This window comes from Mesoplodon bidens (assembly GCF_964165515.1).
Source record: "Mesoplodon bidens genome assembly, chromosome: 15".
NCBI classification, from domain to species: domain Eukaryota; kingdom Metazoa; phylum Chordata; class Mammalia; order Artiodactyla; family Ziphiidae; genus Mesoplodon; species Mesoplodon bidens.
Genome location: NC_138171.1, coordinates 8,630,073 through 8,650,075, shown reverse-complemented (window position 1 = coordinate 8,650,075; position 20,003 = coordinate 8,630,073). Strand labels below are relative to the sequence as shown.

General features: G+C 42.8%; 1 long non-coding RNA gene across 2 annotated transcripts; it reads right to left on the bottom strand.

Annotated features, from left to right (window-relative positions):
• Positions 1-10,090: 10,090 nt before the first annotated feature.
• On the bottom strand, positions 10,091-18,759 carry LOC308628732. Of its 2 annotated transcripts, XR_014017570.1 has the most exons (4): positions 18,726-18,759; positions 15,742-15,851; positions 12,455-13,232; positions 10,091-10,920 (listed from the first exon to the last, which is right to left on the bottom strand). It is a non-coding gene; the product is annotated as an uncharacterized lncRNA (long non-coding RNA). The 2 variants fall into 2 exon arrangements; XR_014017571.1 differs by lacking the exon at positions 10,091-10,920 and having other exon boundaries at positions 12,293-13,232.
• Positions 18,760-20,003: the final 1,244 nt, after the last annotated feature.

The following is a 20,003-nucleotide window of genomic DNA, read 5'->3' as shown; positions in this document are numbered from 1 at the left end:
TGGGGAGGGGGGCACAGTGGGGACCAAAGCGTTTGTCAACCAAACATGGCTGCTTAACTACTAGCTGGTAATCTGCAGCCTGAGTTTAGACCTGGGGGCCGGGGGGTGGGGGCGGGAATGAGGCTGGACTTAGGAGTGCAAGATTTTTTTTTTAGGAATGAATTACTGAACATTTTCCCCACTTTCTCTGGCCCTGCCTGCTGCCATCCCTGTTCAAAGTCATTTCCTTCTGAAGCCCTCCAGTGTCTCCCCACCACACTTAGAATCACATTCAGACTCTGCACCTCAGTTTATAACTCCACCCGATCTGTCCCGCCCGCCTCCCACCCCTGCACGGTGTTTCTACTACACTTAATTTTTTTTATTCCTGAAACCCACCAAGGTCATTTTGCCCTCGGGGCTTTTGCACGAGCTATTCTGTCTGCTTGAAATACTTGTCTTTCACATAGTCCTAAGACTGTCTCTTTCTCATTCAGGGGTTGGCTCAAATGTCACATCCTCAGAGAGGCTGTGTTGGAGGTCTCCAAAACCACTTCCGGATTTAAGGATTTGCTAGGAGGACTCCAGGACGCAGCATGGCCGTGATTTTTACAGAGAAAGGACACAAAGGAAAATGGGCAGTCGGCGAATATCCAGTGGATGGATGGATGGATGGATGGAGGATTTTACCTGTCCCGTTGCTCAAGGGCAGTGCTTGCTCCCCCGTCTGTACCGTCCTAAAACTTCTCTTTCAGGCTTTTCCCTTTGGCCTGTAGGTACCAACATGTGTACCCACCATGTGTGCCCAGCTCAGAGGCTGATTTCGTGAGTGAGAACAGTTGGATTTTATCCCGTCCCTGACCAGACTTCAACTTTGCAGACCGCGGTGTTTTCGGTTTATTTCGTAGCTGTGTCCTAGCATCCCCCTGCCCCTCAGCCTCCCTCTCCTCCCTCATCCCTTTGATCAATGGCATTATCCTTCTGTGGCTGAACTGTTTACACACACACACACACACACACACACACACACACACACATACATCTTATAAGCACTGAAGCAGTAAAAAAGCAGAACTTTGACCCATACTCTATATTTCATGGGAAACCTTTCCAAAGAGATTCAGCTGAAAGTTTCTAAGAAACTCCCTCCTCCCTCCCTCCCTCCCTCCCTTCCTTCCTTTCCTCTTTCCCTTTACCCACTTTTTTTTTTCACTCTTTCATAAAACTCTCTGAGTCAGGCACTTTGTCAGGCATGGGAGACAGGTGTGAACAAGACAAACACCTGTGGTTTTTATCCTTAAAATCTGGCTTTCAGATGCTGCGGGCATGGACCCTAATAGGTAAGGAAACAGCAAGCGGCAATCATTTTGTAAAAGGTCCCAGAGGTGAGGAAGCCGCTGAGGTTATAACTGTTGGCTGCCCTCTGCTGCACTGAAAGTAAGGCCACGGGTGCCAGGACTGGCCGTGTGAGGAAGTAAAAAAAAAAAACAAAAAAACCCCACCTCTTTCCAGCTAAGAAACTTAAAGGAGCCCCGCTGTGTCCAGCCCCCTCGTTCAGCCTGTGTCTGGCGCTCAGTTTCTCCACCTGAGGATGGCGCTCTCCCAGGCTGTGTGGCTATGGGGTGTGTTTTCTACTTTTTTTAGTGGTTGCCCTAGAATTTGCAGTATACACCTACATACATGTGCATTTACTCACATTTATAGTTGATCCAAGTCCACTGCACCACTTCACAGGTAACACCAGTACCTTCACAAACAATCCTTATTCCTTCTCATCCCTTGCATCATTGCTGTCATTCTCTTCACTTAGGCATAAGCATACACACACACAGACACACGTGTGCATAGGCATACATAACTGAATACATTGTTGCTGTTATTATTTTGAACAAGCTGCATCTGTTAGATCAATAAAGAATGATAAAAATAAAGGTTTTTATTCCACCTTCACTTTTTCCTTCTCTGATGTCTTCTTTATGTAGATCCGAGTTTCTGTTTTTTTTTCCTTCTCTCTAAAGAACTTTTAACATGTCTTACAAGGCTGGTCTGCTGGCAGCAAATCTTCTCAGTTTTTCTTGGTCTCAGAACATCTTCATTTCTCCTTCACTTTTGAAGGATAATTTGCCTGGAACAGAATTCTCAGTTGGTCAGTTTTTTTCTCTCTCAATGCTTTAAGTATTTCCCTCCACTCCTTTTGTGTGTTGATTTCCGGCAAGTCAGGTGTCGTTATTATCTTTGCCCATCAGTAAGGCAATTTCCCTTTCCTTCATGAGTTTTTCCTTTATTTTTGATTTTCTGCCATTTAAATATGCTATGCCTAGATGTAGTTATACAATATGAAGAAATAAGACGTAGCCTAGACATAGGCATTTATCCTGCCTGATGTCTCTGAGCTTCCTGGATCTGTGGTTTAGTGTCTGACATTCATTTAAGGGGAATTCCCAGTTATTAGTGCTTCAAATATTTCTTCTGTTGCTTTCTCTCTCTCTTCTCCTTCCGGTATTCCCCCTATACATATGTTATACCTTTTGTGGTTCTCCCACAGCCCTTGGAAATTCCATTCTGTTTTTTTCTTTTTTCAGTCTTCATTGTCTGTGCTTCTTGGCTTATGAGGATTCTATCGATACATTGTCAAGCTCAAAGATGCTTTCCTCAGCTGTGTCTAGTCTACTAGTAAACTTATTAAAGACAACATTTCTGTTACAGTGCTTCTTATCTCTAGCATTTCCTTTTCATTCTTTCTTAGAATTTCTCTGACTCTCTGCTTACGTTGCCCATCTGCTTCTACATGCTGTCTACCCAGTAGAGTCCTTAGCATCTTAATCATAGTTGTTTTAAGTTCCCAGTCTGAGAATTCCAACATCCTTGCCACATCTGAGTCTGGTTCTGATGCTCTCCCTCTCTCTCTCCAAACTGAGTTTTTTGCTCTTTGGTATGCCTTGTAATTTTTTGCTGATAGCCTGACATGATGTACCCAGTAAAAGGAACTGCTGTAGGTTTTTAGTAAGGTGGTGGTGAGGTGGGAGGGGAGGGGAAGCGTTTTGTAGTCCTGTGTTTAGCTCTCAGTCTTTTAGCGAGACTGTGCCTCTGGACTGTGAACCCCCCGATGCTTCTCAGTTCATCTTCCTCACCCACTAAGGTGGGACAGGTGGCTAGAGTGGGCTGAAGCTGGGTATTTCCCTTCCTCCACGTGGAGAGCTATAGGGGCCTGGAGTTTCGGTATTTTCCTTCTCCTAAATCAGTTAAGTTCTTATAAAATCCCAGCAGGTGAAGTCCTGGTTAAGTAGTTTCTCCTGAGGTCAGACCTTGTTAAGAGGTACAGAGTGGTCTGGCCTATTTCAGAATGCTTTTCCTTTTCCCCTCCCCTGCTGGAAGAATGAGGGGACTTTTCTCCAGTATTCACTGTGAGTACCTGGTCCAGTAAAACAAAGTGTGGGGACCACCCCCCATGACTGGGTACCCCTGGAGTTTTTGACTCTCAGAGCTGTCCACAGCAGCCTCCAGCTATTCGTCAGTTTCCATACCGGTTTCCCTGTGCCGGCACTGGCTCCCGCCAAGGTTGATGGTCCAATAAGTGGTGATTTTGTGTATTCAGCTGTCTGTCTTCCCGATTCTGGGGCAGTGGTTTGCCCTGTGACCTCATTTCTTTTACTGATCTAAGAAGAGCTGTTAATTGTTTTCAGTTTGTTCAGCTTTTTGCCTGTTTCTGTGATGGAGAGGTGGCTTCTAAGCTTCTTACATGATGGACTAGAAACCGGAAGTCTGCCCACCAGTTTTAAGAACCAAAAAAGTGACTGATTGAGAATGTCAAGAATTTTTTTTTCGGGGCGGGGGGGATTTATTGGGTTAGAAATGGAAATTTTAGGCTTCTGTTGGAAGTTTCAAAGGTGCCTGAAAGAGAAAGTTTTGACCGATATTCTGGCCACGTGCAGGAAATGGTGATATTGCAAAGCACATGAGTCCGGGGACCAGCGAAAGGGGAGCTTGAAATCTGCTTCTCTCAACACCTTGTTGTGTGCCCCAGGTCAGTCACTTCCCTTTTCTGAGATTCCTTTTCTAAAACTGGGTGTTGGGACATTTACCGGAAGCTGTCGAAGGGATTAGAGGTAATTTGTATAAAGTACATAGTAGAAGGTATACTCCCAGTTATTTTGTACATAATAGAATAGAAACATTATAGATCATTATAGACATAAAGTTTTTTCTTCCTTTTACTATGGAAAAAAAAAACTGAACGTTCACTTAGCTCTCCAAGGACACAGGAAGAGATTCAAGGTTAACACAGTGCAAACCAAGCTAGAGAACGGCATGTGGAAAAGCGAATTTGAGCAACGTAGAAAACACAATTCATTATTCAGATCTGTCCGAAGATTCTGGGCACATGTGGCAAAGTGTAAGATGGTGAACTTTTCCCCTCGCAGCCTTGTCTTCACTGGGAAGTTTCTCCCTTGAGGGAGTCACTTTATAATATAGTAATTGAGTAGGAAGAGAGAAATCTCTTGCTAAAAGCAGTAAGTGGCTGGGTAGCAAATCAGTTATCAGAAGCATCACTAAAAAAAAAAAAAGTCTGTACTACTCAGCACCAGGGTATTCTTTTGTGGCTGGGAGAGTAAACTTATATAAAGCACAAAGGTACCCCCTCCCACTTTGAAAAATCTCCAACTTCTGTTTCCTCTCCACTTTGAGGGAAGTGATACACTAAAATTAAGCGGTGGCTTCTCATCGCGGTTAGCAGCCTACACTTGGAGCCAGTCTGTCCTGGGTTTGCAGCCGGGCTGGCCACCACATGTCCTCATGTAACCTGGGGTGAATTAACCGACTTCTCCAAGCCTCCATTTCTCACCTGTAAAATGGCAGTTGTTGCAAAAATGAAATTTTGATAATCCCTGAAAAGAACTTAGCTCAGGGTTTGTGAAGGTTAGTCATCATGATTTCTAGAAAAGGGCGGCTTCAGGACGTTTTCGGACTCGAAATCCTTCTCTGGAAACAGTGACTCAGAAAGACTTTTGAAATTAAAGGAACAATTCAGAACAGGTTTTAGAAGTTGGGAAAAGATGGCAGTGGGGACGATCAAGAGTAATCTTGCCACCTGGAAGAGAAGCCAACATCCTCCTGTGGTTTTGCTTTCCTAGAATCACTTCTGCTTCTAGCCTGGAAGTGGACAAAGATGGAGAGAGATTGGAGATGAGCAAAATGAAAGCAAAGCAAAGTGTTCCGTCTTCAAGAAGGGTCCCCAGAGTTATGCAGCTTCCCAGTTCTGGGTGGAACCCAGAAACTATTGCCTCTGAGCAGAGGGCTGGATGGGTCGATGCGTGTGAAGCCCTTAACAACAGTGTCGGGCACCAGGTAAGCCCCGTTTCATACTATGCTGCTGGGTCTGCTCCCCCTGACACCCACGTTCCCAAGGGGCACAGAGCTGCCCTCCAGGGGATCACACTGTTTCTCGATTTCTCAAAAATCATACTCTTTTTATAGATAAAGCACAGAAATATGCACAGTACATGAACAGATGTATGGTGTATATGTGGTATTAACGTATCATGGGGGGGTAATTACAAAAAACGGTCTAAAAATATTCCTTATAGGGGGGATGCAAATGAGAAACATGTTAAATAACACTGGCTAACACTGATATAACGGGCTGGGGGGGACGTGGACGGGGCAGGTACCCAATATAAGACTAAATGGCGGGACCTCAGATGGCAGGAAGGTGGTGGGGGGGGGGATGGGAGGAGGGGTTTCATGTGTGCAGGAAGCACGTTAAAGTGAGAAAGTTCCCCTGAGTGAGCAACATCATCCTCTTTGCTGCTGCTCCTACTTCCTAGTTGGGAAGGCAGTATTGTGTAAGGAGAAGAGAAGGAACATCTTGGGAATTCTGGCTCTGCCATTCATTTGCTGTGTGGTCCTGGGCAAACCACTGACCTCTCTGAGCCACATCTATAATGTGGGACTAGCAATATGAGAGTCCGAGTGAAGTACCTGAGGAACAGCAGATGTTTAGTAAATGTGATGTCATTTTTACACCGTCCTCTTTGTCCTGTAAAATGGCAGATGACCCAGTAGTGTTTGAAATTTTCAGGAAGGGAAATCACTTCCTTTGAGGTGAACTCCTATCCATTGACATTTTATTCCAATTTTAGTCCCTCTGTCTTCTTTTTAACCCTCTCTTCCAAAGCTCTGGTTCTTAATTTTCTTTTGAAATTTCCAATAACACATGTATTAGGGATGCATTATTTGCCAAGTATCAAACACACATTATTTTATGTAATCCTCACAACAGTCCTATGAAGCCAGCACTTGGTGTATGTTTTTTTTTTTTTTAACTCAGCTATTCTAATAGATTTGTAGTGGTCTCTCATTTTGGTGACTAAAGATGTTGAACATTTTTTTCATTTGCTTATTTGTCATCAGTATATATTTTATTTGTGCCTGTTCAAATCTTTTGCCCACTTAAAAATATGGGTGGTTTGTTTTCTTATTATCATTATTGTAGTTTGAAAGTTTTCAAACACATATTCTGGATACGAATCCTTTGTCAGATATATGATTGGCCAACATTTTCTTCTAGCCTGTGGCTCATCTTTTCATTTTCTCTGCAATGTCTTTCACAGAGCAAATGTTTTAAATTTCGATGATGTCCAGTGTATCAACATTTTTTTGTGTGGATGAAGGTTTTGGTGTTGTAGCTGATGTTTTTAAACACCATGAGCCAATCAGAATGCATCTGTGGGCCATGTGCATCCTGCGGGCCCCACACTGGGGTGGGGTTTTTAGACTAGAAGGAACCTCGGGGGATGTGGAAGCCATGACAGTGTGCTTCTTGGGTCTCCCGCAGCAGGGCCTGTAATTGATCGAGGGTCCGGATGCCCTGCTCTGAAATCCATCTTTGTGCCTAGAGCACATTTCCCCCAGGTTTCTCCTTACCAGGGACTGCCTGCAACAGGGGTACTAAAGCAGGCTCATTTCTGGGAGACACGTGGCTTTGCCAGAACTTTCTTAGAATTGTGCCACAGACTCAGACTACTCCTACCCACCTGTTCTTTCTTCTTTTCTCCTCTGCGGGGGTTAGACAAACGTTGTGGTCTAACTCTGCTCCCAGCCTCCTCTGGCTCCTTTCTCGTATTCCCATCCTATGGGTTCCCCCTCATGAAAAGTCTTGTATGTCTTTTGCCAGCTTGGCATCTGCTAGTATGACTGCCTCACCTGCCATGCCTGGCAGGTAATATGAATGGGTAAAGTGGTTCAGGTGAGGCCTGAGGTGAGTTAAAACCCCACCCCTGTTTCACAAGGACAGCTTGTATCTAATTCTGATTGTTGCCAAGGAGAAAGTGAACCCAGGGCAGAACATCATTAGTTTTTAAGGAGAAAAACTACAAAAAATTATAAACCTTAATTCACCCCTCTCCTTCGACAGAAGAAATTGAGGCAAGAAAGGGAAATGCCTTTTCTAAGGTCACTCAGGTAGTAGGTGGCAGAATGTGGCCAGAATCCAGAGACACTAGATCCCGATCCAACTCTTTCCCTTCTTCCTATGTATTGATTAGGTGGGTCTGTATTCGTTATCTATGGCTGTGTAACAAATCACACACACACACACCCCTGCGCCAAATGGCAGCTTATAACAAGGCACACTTACTGTCTCACAGTTTCTGTGGATTGGAATCTGGACTCTGCTTAGCTGGGTCTCTCACAAGTATTCATTCAAAGTGTCAGTTTAGGCCAGGGTCTCATCTGAAGGCTCAGTTGAAGAATCTGCCTCCAAGCTCATGTGGCTTTTGGTAGGACTCATTCCCTCAAGGGCTGTTGGACTGAGGACTTCAGGTCTTTTCTTGCTGTCTGTCAAAGGCCACCCTCAGCTCCTTGCTGCATGGAGCTTCCCGACATGACAGCTTGCTTCATCAAAGTGTACAAGCTGAGCAGGTGACAGAGCGTCTGCTAGCAGAGGTGGAAGTCACAGTCCTCTGTAACCTAATCACGAAGCGATATTCTACCATGTTTATTGTATTCTATTTGCTAGACAGTCACTAGGCCAGCCCACACTCCAGGGGACATGAATACAGAGGCCCATGTTCGAACACTTCCTTGGAAATTAGGACACCCCCAGTTGTGTTGGATCTTTCCCCTGTAAACCAAGACACTATTTCGTGGGGAGAGGTCAGGGATCTATTATATTAAAATGAAAACAAATGCTGATGTAACTGCAGGACAAGATTGTGGAGGGAGAACTAGATCAATGTGGACAAGAAGGGAAGCGGTGGTAGGGGACAGGGCGGGAGTGGAAAAAGAACCTCCAAGCCAGGGCAGCAAAACCTTCTGTTTTCCCCACCAGGCACCCTCACTGTGTTCTATCTTCATCTTGTTCTATGCCATGGGCATGGAAAACGTTGTTAGCAAAATTCAGGACATTGTTTTTGCAGAGATCATTTGCTCTCAGATGACTACATATTCCTTCTAGTACTGAGAGTGCTCATAATTGTCGAGGAGAAATACAAGGATCAAAACTGTCTCCTTTGTATATAGGGAGGAAGTATGGGACAGTAATTAAAATAATGATAACCATTAATATTTGTCAAGGGCTAGCTGGACAGCCTGCCTGGAGCCCAGCAGCTTTGCCCCACTGAGTCCTCAGAACAATCCTGTGAGGTTGTATGAATATTCTCTCCATTTTACAGAGGAAGAAACTGAGGCTTAGGGAGATTGGGAGATTTACCTAATGTCACAGTTAGATGGGGCTAGAGCAGGAGTTGACCCATGTTTTATTTCACTACAATATCTACCACTAGAGTATTTCCCAAATTTTATTCATTCATGTATAAACTGTCAGAGTTGCTGCCATACCCAATACCATTCATTCTACTATCACGTACGGGATACATTTTACTCCTCTCCCCCTAACTTGCAGTGATGCAGGCCCTGGACTATGGCAGAACTGAGTTTAACCCTGCTCCTGTCACCTCTCTGAGCTGCAGTTTTCTCATCTCTAAAAGAGGAGCACGGGCTCAACTTGTCTGACAGAGAAACAGATCATGGGAGTAAATTAGGAGGCACATCGTAGATGCCCTAGAAGTATTTTGCTGAAGGGACCCTCAAGGAATAGGATCTATCTTTATTAACTCTTCTAAAAGATATATACATGGTTAGCATATTTTCAACATCATCATCAATATTAAGAAATTCCTTAGCACTTTCCTTGACCTCCGAGAAATTTTCAATTAAGTGTTAAAATCGGCATGTAGATTTAGTGTCCTGGAGTTCGAGGCAACATTAAATAGTCTTGTTACTCTATTTGGAGCACATACATTTGCTCTAGAGTTTTTGCTTACTTGAGGGAACCATAATGACAGGATAACATCGTGATTAAGGGTATGGATTTTAAGGTCAATCGGATCTGGTTTTGCTTTCTGATCGCTCCATCCACTGGCTCTGTGACCTTGGCTATCTAAACGTTCTCTGCTTCAGTTTCATTAAATCAGTTGGGAATGCTTTCAGCTGTAAATAGCAACCACCATAACAAAAAGCCTACAGAGACTTAGGTTGTTTTTCCCCTCACTTAAAAGGAAGTCCAGAGGCAGGAAGTTGTTATGTTTCAATGGCTCCAGAATGTCAGAGCTTTGCGATTCTCTCTTTATGCTTGCAGGATGCCTAACCGCTTTACTCTCAAGTCAGGGAAAAGGAACGCAAGTAGAACCAAGGACATCTTTTCCTTTTTGAGACAACAAACCTGCCCAGAAAACTCCCAGCGATCTCCTTCACCGGCCTGAACTGTGTCACATGGCCAAGTTGCAAGGGAGACCAGGGAAGGCTCCAGAATGGAGGTGGGTGAGGGAGAGGGGGCTGTGGTGGGGATTATGTCAGATAGTGCATGTAACTGGAACAGGGAAATGGAGGCTTCATTCCAGTGTCCGGCAGTGAGGGAGCATCATATCAGAGACACAGGGCAAAGACCTGGTTTCCTACCAGACTGGAAGCTCCGTGCAGGGAGCGCTTTCTGTCTTTCTCGTTTATTATTCTAGCTTGATTCCTAGAACACAGATAACCGGATGGTGCTTCTCAGTAAATATTTGATAAATGAATGAACGGGTAATAATCTGATACATTTATTTGATTTACTGTCATTCATCATTTCCTCAAAAAACATTTATTCATTGCCCCTAAACAAACATCAGACTGTAAGAATCATGAAAACAGGACTTTTGGTGGTGTATTATTTATCTCTTGCTGTGTAACAAACTACCCCAAAACTCAGCAGCTGAAAATAACAAACATTTCTTATCTCACACCGTTTCTGAGGTCAGGAATCACTGAGAACAGTCTGGACAGGCGGCTCTGGCTCAAGGTTTCTTGTAAGTAGTCACAGTATAGTCAGGATGTTGGTTGAGGCCGCCAACATCTAAAGGCTTGACAGAGTTGGAGGATCTGCTTCTCAGATGGAGCTCACAGGGCTGCTGGCTGGAGGCCTCAGTTCCTCCCCATGTGGACTTTTCCATAATGCTGCTTGAATGTTCTCAGGACATGGCCGTTGCCTTCCAGAGGGAAAGAGCAAGGAGGAAACCGCAGTGTGTTTTCTGACTAGTCTTGGATGTTACTCAGTGTCATCTGCACAATATTCTACTCCTTAGAAACAAGTCATGAGGTCCAGCCTAAGCTCAAAGGGAGAGGCTTCTGCCTTTTGAAGGGGGAGTGTCACAGAATATTTTCCCCCAATATGTTTACACTTAAAAAAAATTTTTTTATTGAAGTACGGTTGATTTACAGTGTTTCAGTTAGACATATATATATATTCTTTTTCAGATTCTTTTTTTGTAGACATTTTAAAACCACCAGTGTCTATTCCATTCAATGTTGTATTTCTAGCATCTAGATATGCCTGGCTCCTATAATAGATGCTTAATCAGAGCTGGTTCCAGGTTGGTAGGCCTTGAAGGTTATAAAATTTGGGGGCTTTAAGAGAAAGGATGTAGAAAAGTTATGAAAAAAGTTATAAAAGTTAGTATTTATTTAGAATAAAAGAATATACTACAAATTACCCAATTTTTAAAGCTGAAAATATCACTGACATCATAAAATCCTCCAAATAACATCTTTATTTTTTATTAACTACCTGACTTTTCCTGTAATGTGCGTTTCCTATATATTTTGGCTACACACTCTTGGATTACCTGTTAATGTGACAGTGATCTTGGATTATCATTTTCTTTAGAGAGACTACTAGAAAGAAGATATAATCTTTCCACCATCAGGATTGATCAAAATTTGTTACTGTCAATTTAGAAAAGTTTCTTTTGGCTTTGCAACACATTACTGGTTAAGTGATGTAAATTTTTAGGATTGTTGTGTCAGATTTGGGAAAACATCTGTCGAGTTTTTTATAATATGACCTGTAAGATTTTAGGCAATTTGAGTTTTCTAGGGCAGTGATGAATCTCAAATACTCTTTGAATGAGGACACCCATTAACTAGTTTGTTGCTTTCCTTTTTGTAAAGATGGAGCATTTCTTTTATGTTATCTTTGTCAGTGCCAATATTTCTTCTTCCTGGGTGATCATTATCATTTGCTCCTCTTTAGCAGATTGTAATGGTTAATTTTGTGTGTCAACTTGACTGGATCATGGGTTGCCCAGATGTTGGTTAAATGTTATTTCTGGGAATGTCTGTGAAGGTGTTTCCAGATGAAATTAGCATCTGAATCAGTGGACTCAGTAAAGCAGTGCGCCCTCCCCAGTGTGGGTGGGCATCATCCAGTCCATTGAGAGCCTGAATAGAACAAAAAGGCAGAGGAAGGAAGAATTCAGCCCTTCCTGACTCACTGCTTGAGTGGGGACATTGATTTTCTTGCCCTAGGTACTCCTGTTTCTTAGGCCTTTGGACTCAGACTGGAACTACACCACTGGGTCTCCTGGGCTGCCAGATTATAGACAGAAAATTGTGCAACTTTTCAGCCTCCATAATGGCGTGAGTCAATTTCCTAATAATCTCTTCCTGTACATACATATCCTATTGATTCTGTTTTTCTGGACAATTGTAATAAATAGAATGATTAAAAAAACAGTTACTAGTTAAAAACCTAGTTATTAGTTTTACTCAAAATTATCTGTTTTACTGGTATCACTTATACTTTGACAGAGAACTCACCAGAGTTCCAAGGTCAAGGTGTATCAAATATAAGTTACCTGATATATGAGAAATGCACCACATTTGACTACCCTGTGTGTCTTCACACACATACTTGCTATTTATGGAACTGTCACACTGAAATTTAGATTTCAGTGTCCATATATACAGTTTTAGTGGAACTTAGACATGCTCATCCATTTACTTACCGTGTACAGCTGCTTTCATGCTGCAGCGTCAGAGTTGAGTAATTGAGGCGGAGTCCACAGAGCCGACAAAGCTTAAAGTGTTTAGTATTTGGTGCTTTACAAAAAATCTGTTGACCAACCCCTGTCCTATGGAAATGAGCAAGAGACACACTCACCTTCTTAGCCTCCTGAAGCAGTGGCCATTTTTCAGTCCCTAAAATATACCAAGCTGTGTACTGACTCAAGACTAACCTCTCCACCCTTCTCTCTGGAGAACAATCTTCTCTCAGCCATTTCTGGTCTGATCATATTCATCCTTCAGGCAATTTCCCCTACCTAGAGAAGACGTCTCTGGCTACCTGTCTAAAACAGTTTCTATTATTATTATTATTATTATTATTTTTAATTTTTGGCTGTGTTGGGTCTTTGTTGCTGCACGCGGGCTTTCTCTAATTGTGGCGAACGGGGGCTACTCTTCGTTGTGGTGCGCCAGGTGGCTTCTCTCGTTGTGGACCACAGGCTCTAGGCGCATGGGCTTCAGTAGTTGTGGCTCGCGGGCTCTAGAGCGCAGGCTCAGTAGTTGTGGTGCACGGGCTTAGTTGCTCCATGGCATGTGGGATCTTCCCGGACCAGGGCTTGAACCCATGTCCTCTGCATTGGCAGGCGGATTCTTAACCACTGTGCCACCAGGGAAGCCCAGTTTCTATTATTCTTAACCCTTGTTTCCTGTTCTTTTCAATCATAGTCCTGCCCATGGTTTGTAATTATTGACTTGTCTTGTTCGTTAAGGTTGCTGCCCCTTTTACTCTGCAAATTCCCTGTCAGCATCCCAGGGTGGGTAAGAGTGTGAGCTCTGAAACCAGACAGCCTAGGTTTGAATCCCAGCTTTGTCACTTAACAAGTTGTGGAAGCTTGGGTAAGTCACTTATCTTCTTGCTTCTTCCATTTTCTCATCTACAACATAGGGATAATCATAGTAACTACATGGTAAACATAGTAAGTACTACATCAAGTTTTGAGGATTAAATAAGTTGTAGATAAAGCATTAAGAAGGAAGCAGCAAAGGAAGCCATAAACAAAATGAAAAGACAGCCTACGGGCTGGGAGAATATATTCGCCAGCAATGCGACCGACAAGGGCTTAATTTCCAAAATATACAAACAGCTCATACAACTCAATATCAAAACAAACAACCCAATCAAAAAATGGGCAGAAGACCTAAATAGACATTTCTCCAAAGAAGACAAACAGATGGCCAACAGGCACATGAAAAGATGCTTAATGTTGCTAATTATTAGAGAAATGCAAAACAAAGCCACAGTGAGGTATCACCTCACACGGTCAGTATGGCCACATCAAAAAGTCTACAAATAATAAATGCCAGAGAGGGTGTGGAGAAAAGGGAACCCTCCTACACTGTTGGTAAGAATGTAAATTGGTGCAGCCACTGTGGAAAAGAGTTTGGAGGTTCCGTTAAAAAACTAAAAATAGAGTTACTATATGATCCAGCAGTCTCACTCCTGGGCATATATCAGAAAAAGATGAAAACTCTTAATTCAAAAAGATAATGCACCCCAACGTTCATAGCAGTACTGTTTGCAATAGCAAAGACATGGAAGCAACCAAAGTGTCCATTGGCAGATGAATGGATAGATAAAGAAGATGTGGCATATATATATATATATATATATACACACACACACACACACACACACACAATGGACTATTCAGCTATCAAAAAGAATGAAATAATGCCATTTGCAGCAATGTGGTGGACTTAGAGATTATCATACTAAGTGAAGTAAGTCAGAGAAAGACAAATACCATATATCACATATATGTGAAATCTAAAAAAAAATGATATAAATGAACTTATTTACGAAACAGAAATAGACTCACAGACATTAAAAAAAACAATCTTATGGTTGCCAAAGGGGAAAGAGAGGGGAAGGAGGATAAATTAGGAGTTTGGGATTAACAGATACACAGTACTATATATAAAACAAACAACAAGGACCTACTGTATAGCACAGGGAACTACATTCTACATCTTGTAATAACCTATGATGGAAAAGAATCTGAAAAAGAAATGTGTGTGTGTGTATATATATATGTGTGTGTATGTATATGTATCTCTGAATCACTTTGCTGTACACCTGAAACTAACACAACATTGTAAATCAATTATACTTCGAAAAAAATAGTTAAAAAAATGAAAAATGAAACCCAGTACCTGGTAAGCAATTGATAAGGGTTAGCTATTAATACTTAGTACTGTATCTTCAGGGTTGAACACAAGAGTACAACCAGTATCTCTTTGAGTGAACAAAGTTTTTGGAATGAAGCATTTGTGGAAATGAAGGCTTTATCTAGTGCCTCATACCTCTTTTATTTTTTAACCATATGCTGTTTCACTTAAACATTATGGACCTCAAGTTTCATTTAGTCCATGAAAGGCTATAACTGACCTTGATTTACATAACAAATCAGTAAGACAAGTGTTTGAAGCATTTTTAAAAAAATTTTTTGTGGGGGGGTGGTAATTTAGTATCTGTCATGGTATGCCCACAGACAGATTAAGACCTATAAATATTATGAGGCCTACATCAATCAGCTATTGCCATGCTAATGTCATGTAACAAATCACCCAAAGCTCAGTGGCTTAAAACAATAATTATTTAATCTCACAAAAGCATCTGCAAGTTGGCTGGTTTTCAGATGATCTAGACTGTCTGGGCTGGGCTTCAAGGTGTGGGTTGCATCAGGGTCTGCTCTAGGTGTCTCTCATCCTCCTTGAATGAACAGGCCTGTTCTTCTCACAGCACCGTTGGACATGCAAAAAGAGTGAGACCCGCGGTGTAAACACGTTCTAAGGCTTTGCTTGCATCCTGCTTGCTAACAGCCTATTACCAACAAAGTCACATGACTGAGTCCAAATCAGTGGGTCAGGGAAGTATATTCCATCCAAAGCAGGTGTGGGAGAGGTGTATTTCCTGAACAGTAATACACACTATCCCAAGACCCATAACCAAATAAAACTTAAAATAAAAATCAAACTAAAATGAAAAGTTATATTTTTCAAAGAGACAAGAACATGTACATGTTAAAAATAGCTTTCCTGAATTTTCTGGTTGTCTCCTTTGGCAGGCAAGAGGGGTTGTAATGGTGTCGCTGCTTTTCTGGTCCTTTAAGTGTGTGCCTAGTCTTCATTTGGGGCCAGCCAGCACTGATGACTACTCCTTTTTGTATCCTAGTGCCCAGCACTTGGTAGGTATTTGACATAGTTTGTTGAATGCAATTGTTGAATTCTATAAATGTATGGCAGTTGCATCAGTGCATGATAGCTCTGTTTGCTTTACAGAAATTCAGGAGCATTGTAGGTATTGCACGTTTCTACATCAAAGCTTTAAAAGTAGTTATGGGGTGCGGAGGTGCACACAACTTCTAACACTGCCGTGCATACCTTGGAGGCCTCCAGGCAAGTCGTTGCCTCTGGGTTTCCTGTTTCTCTGTTTCCCCTGCAATGGAAAAGGATTGCTTTCTCATCTGATGTTGCTCAAGGGAAATGCGTGCCTGGAAGATAATCAACAGAGAGGAGAGTGCAGACAAGTAAATAAACAGTTTAATGAATATAAGATAAAACATGAATTAGGGCGTCCCTGGTGGCACAGTGGTTAGGAATCCGCCTGCCAATGCAGGGGACACGGGTTCAAGCCCTGGTCCGGGGAGATCCCACATGCCGCGGAGCAACTAAGCCTGTGTGCCACAACTACTGAGCCTGCGCTCTAGAGCCCACGAGCCACAACTGCTGAGCCCGCGCACCTAGAGCCCCTGCTCCGCAACAAGAGAAGCCACCACAATGAGAAGCCCGTGCACTGCAACGAAGAGTAGCCCCCGCTGGCTGCAACTAGAGAAAGCCTGCACACAGCAACGAAGACCCAACGCAGCCAAAAAAAAAAAAAAAAAAAAAGCCATGAATTAAAGCCAGCTTTCAGAACCTCACATTTTCCTTTCATCTACTGTTTATTCAGTAATTGCACAATTACAACTTGCATAAATGATTTTATATACCTAGTAGTCTATAAATATCTCCAGTATATATATGTTTGTAGATAAGGAGGGCAGGGATGATCATGATTGAACAAACATGTTCTGACATAGAAGTAACCTTGCAAATACTACGATGTTCAGCTTCTACCAATGCTAGTTTTTACTGACCCGGGGAACTCAGTGTTATGAATTTTATTAATAACTACCTTTGAGAGACTAACAAATGCCACACATTGGGGTGAGATATCTCTCTATATTATTATTTTTAACCCATGTAACAGCACTGCCTTGTTAGAACATATCCCTTTAGTAAAGAAGGGAACGCAGATGGAGTAAGTAGCTTGAGCCTGTATTTGAACTCTAACATGCTTCACTAGAAGATCAGGCTGTTTTGAAAGTTGACTACCCACCTGTGTACAGGGAGGGCCAGTTGAGGACCAGCAAGCGTGGCATATAGATATGCATGTGACTGTCATGTCTTATTTCTTGCACCAGGATTAATGTAACAGAACGCCCAGTGTGGGAAGCCACCTCAGGGCCATGCTGCAAATATTTGTATACCTCCCCGCCATTCTGCTTTCCTTCAGTTATGTAGTGCAGAGCTTCTGTGTTAGATGACTAAGGTAGGCATGGTAAACATGTCACCCGGATTGTCAGATGCCTCTGGTTTGTTAATGTTCACTCAGCCATCAGTGAAGCCCAGAGATGACATCTTACAAGCTGGTGATAAAGCTTCAAGTAGCTTCCACTGTGAGAAGGGCTTAATTGTGTGATTTTTCGAGCAGTATCTGTAGATTATACAGATAAGATGTCTCCTTTCTGTCTGGTGTGTGCCTTGTCCTAGCACCCTTAGTGAATCATGACTGTTAGCTCTCCTTGGGTGTGAACTAGGGCCCCAGGAGCCTCCAGTCAGGTCTAGCCATTGTCCTCACAAAGCTCATTATTGCTCTTTTGGTTGAAATTTGAGGGGAAGAACAACCATTAGGTAAGTATGCAATGTCAGGGGGGCAATTTGGTTTGAAAAGTCTCAGAAACGGCCTTTAAAAAAAAAAAACCTTCTAGGGCATTTCTTTTTTGAAAAAATAAGTTGCGTATCTTTGTTTAAAAAAAAGAGGGTTTCTGCCTTTTCAGTTAAGAGCAATCTTTAAAAGGCATCCAAAAAGAAAAAAAGTGGGCTCTGTTTTCTGAATTGCTAGTTGGGAGAACAAAAGCAGCAAGGGAAAGTTTGACTTGACTTCCTCTGCAATTTGTTTATATCATCGGAGCAGAAAGAATCTCAGGGCTCAGCTCGCCACTTCCTGAATAAAGAGAGAAAAATGCCCAGAGTGCTGGATTCATTGAGAAGTGCACAGCGATCAGCAGAAATCCTGACCGACTGAGGGGCCCAGAGGGCAAAGGAAGAACGTTCAGCGACAATCTAAGGTAACTGCCAAGTCCCCAGTCACCAAATACTCCCCCAGCCCTCCCAGTGGCCACAGAGAGGCCAGCTGGGAGGAAGGTGCAGCCTTCCCTGGCTTGTTGCTATGGAGTCGGCGTCATCCAAGACAGTATTGTCAGTCAATCCAATTCAAAGACAGCAGGGGCAGCAACGGAACTGCATTGAAATTACAAATATTTACTTGAAAAAAAAAACCTCCAAATCAGATGTAACTGAGATGATAAGGCTCTGTTCACTTCTCTAGGTAGTAGCCAGGAAACAGCCAAACCAGTTAGGGTAGGAGATTTTCTTTTTTTGGTCAGGTATGTACTGAATCACTGGCAGCAAACTAAAGGGATTTTTAGGAGGGAAGATTTCTTTCTCTCTAGGTTCTCCTGGGCAGAGTGCCTGTATTCCTTCCCCTCCACACACTTTTTAAAAGCAAGTCGAGGCCAGCTGAGCTCATTTTGATTATTGCTGTTAGTTTCCTGCCACTTGTCTTTGCAGGCTGGAGTGAAGCCTAAGGATTTAGATGAAAAACATCAGGCTGCTCTCCTCTTCGAGAAATCGTACCTGTGTGGTTTCCTAGCTTGCCTTTTCATAACCTATTCGGTTGAGGTCTGCCATAGCTGGCCTATTAAAGAGAAATTTGAAATCAGTGGGTGAAAGGGCTAAGAAAGAGAAAAATACAGTTGAGCAGTGAATGTACTTGGCTGAGTACCCTTATGGGAGACTGATTTCATTGGCCTTTGGAACACTGGAGGGGATTGCAAAACATGCAGCTAGAACAGAGAGAATGCAGATAGAAGGGGGGTGCAGAATGGGGAGACAAAGAGGGTTTCCCTTTCCTCAGAAAGGGGGGATCATCCTTACTAAAGTGTGTTTCGTGGGGCAGCTCAGAAGCAGGAGAAAATGCCAGTAATAAGGCTGGTGGCCGTTTAGATGATGAATAGTATAACATGCAGTGATTTCAAACTCACAGTTTGTTATTGGAAGTTTTTCTTCCCATTTGGAGGGCAGGTTTCCATCAGTTCTCGTGTCTAATTCCTGCTTCCTGCCAAGCTGCTGCTGTTTTCAAGAAAACAACTTGGGTCATCGTTTGAGAGCTTCAAAAATCTCAGTGTTCAGTTAGCCTCCTTTTGAATCCCTTCTGACGGTTGGTTAAATACGGGTCCAAAGTCCTTTCTGTGAGAAGGGCTGATCCTGGGGTGAGGAAACGTAGTTTTCTGAGTGTTAAGAAACAAAAATAATGCTTTAACAGCACCATTACTAGAAAACTTGGAAATTGCATTCTTCTAGTCTGTTCTGTTCAATTCCATTTTATGGACCTCTGAACCTCTTTCATAGTACAAAGGGCTATTATATAAAAAGGACACTTGGATATTCTTCTTAAAGGTTCCCTTGTACTTTCATAGCGTGTTTACCAGGTTACTAAGTATGCTTTCTCATCACTGTATTTTAAATGGCTCAACTATTACTCCCACGTTTGAGAATCATTGAAACGGCCTGAATGGAACCGGGATATCCTTTGTTCCCCATTGATTTGGAAACAAAAGACGCAGGAAAAAAGTTTATTTTGCTGCTGAATGCCATACGCAGATGAACGCACCGTCGATTAAATTAAACCAAGGATCTGAAGACTTTTTCAAGCCTTAGAAAGAATGTTCTTATAGTTACGGTACATGTTAGAATTTGCCCTCCAGTTTTCATTTATTCTATTGTGCTTGTGTCTAACGTGGGGTTGTTTAAGTCACACACCCTAGTCTTCAGGAATAATAAAGCGTAATCAGTAGAGGAGAATCAGCATCAAAAAAGACAAAAGTTGCTATGTTGTTTCTTAGGTGGGAAATACCAGATGGACATGAGTAGGCAGTGCCCCCCATTCATTTTCTCCCTTCTCCATCTTTTCCATTTTCTCTAGACCCGAGATTCTCATTTTCGGCACTGTTGACATTTGGACTGGGTCATTCTGCGTTGCAGGGGGCTGTCCTGTGCGTTGTGGGGTGTCTACCAGCTTCCTGGGCCTAAACCCCAGATGCTGGCAGCACCCCTCCACAGTCATGACAGGCAACCTCGGCTCCTATAGCCGCCACATGTCCCCTAGAAGGGGGGTGGGGAGGGCGTTTGGATCGCCTCGGGTTGAGAATCACTGTTCTAGAGCAACCCACCCACAGAATCCTGTTTGAAGGAGGAAGAGAAGATTAACTTAGCGTTCAGCCAGTGATAGTGAAAATCACTGGTTACAAAGCAGTTATTTT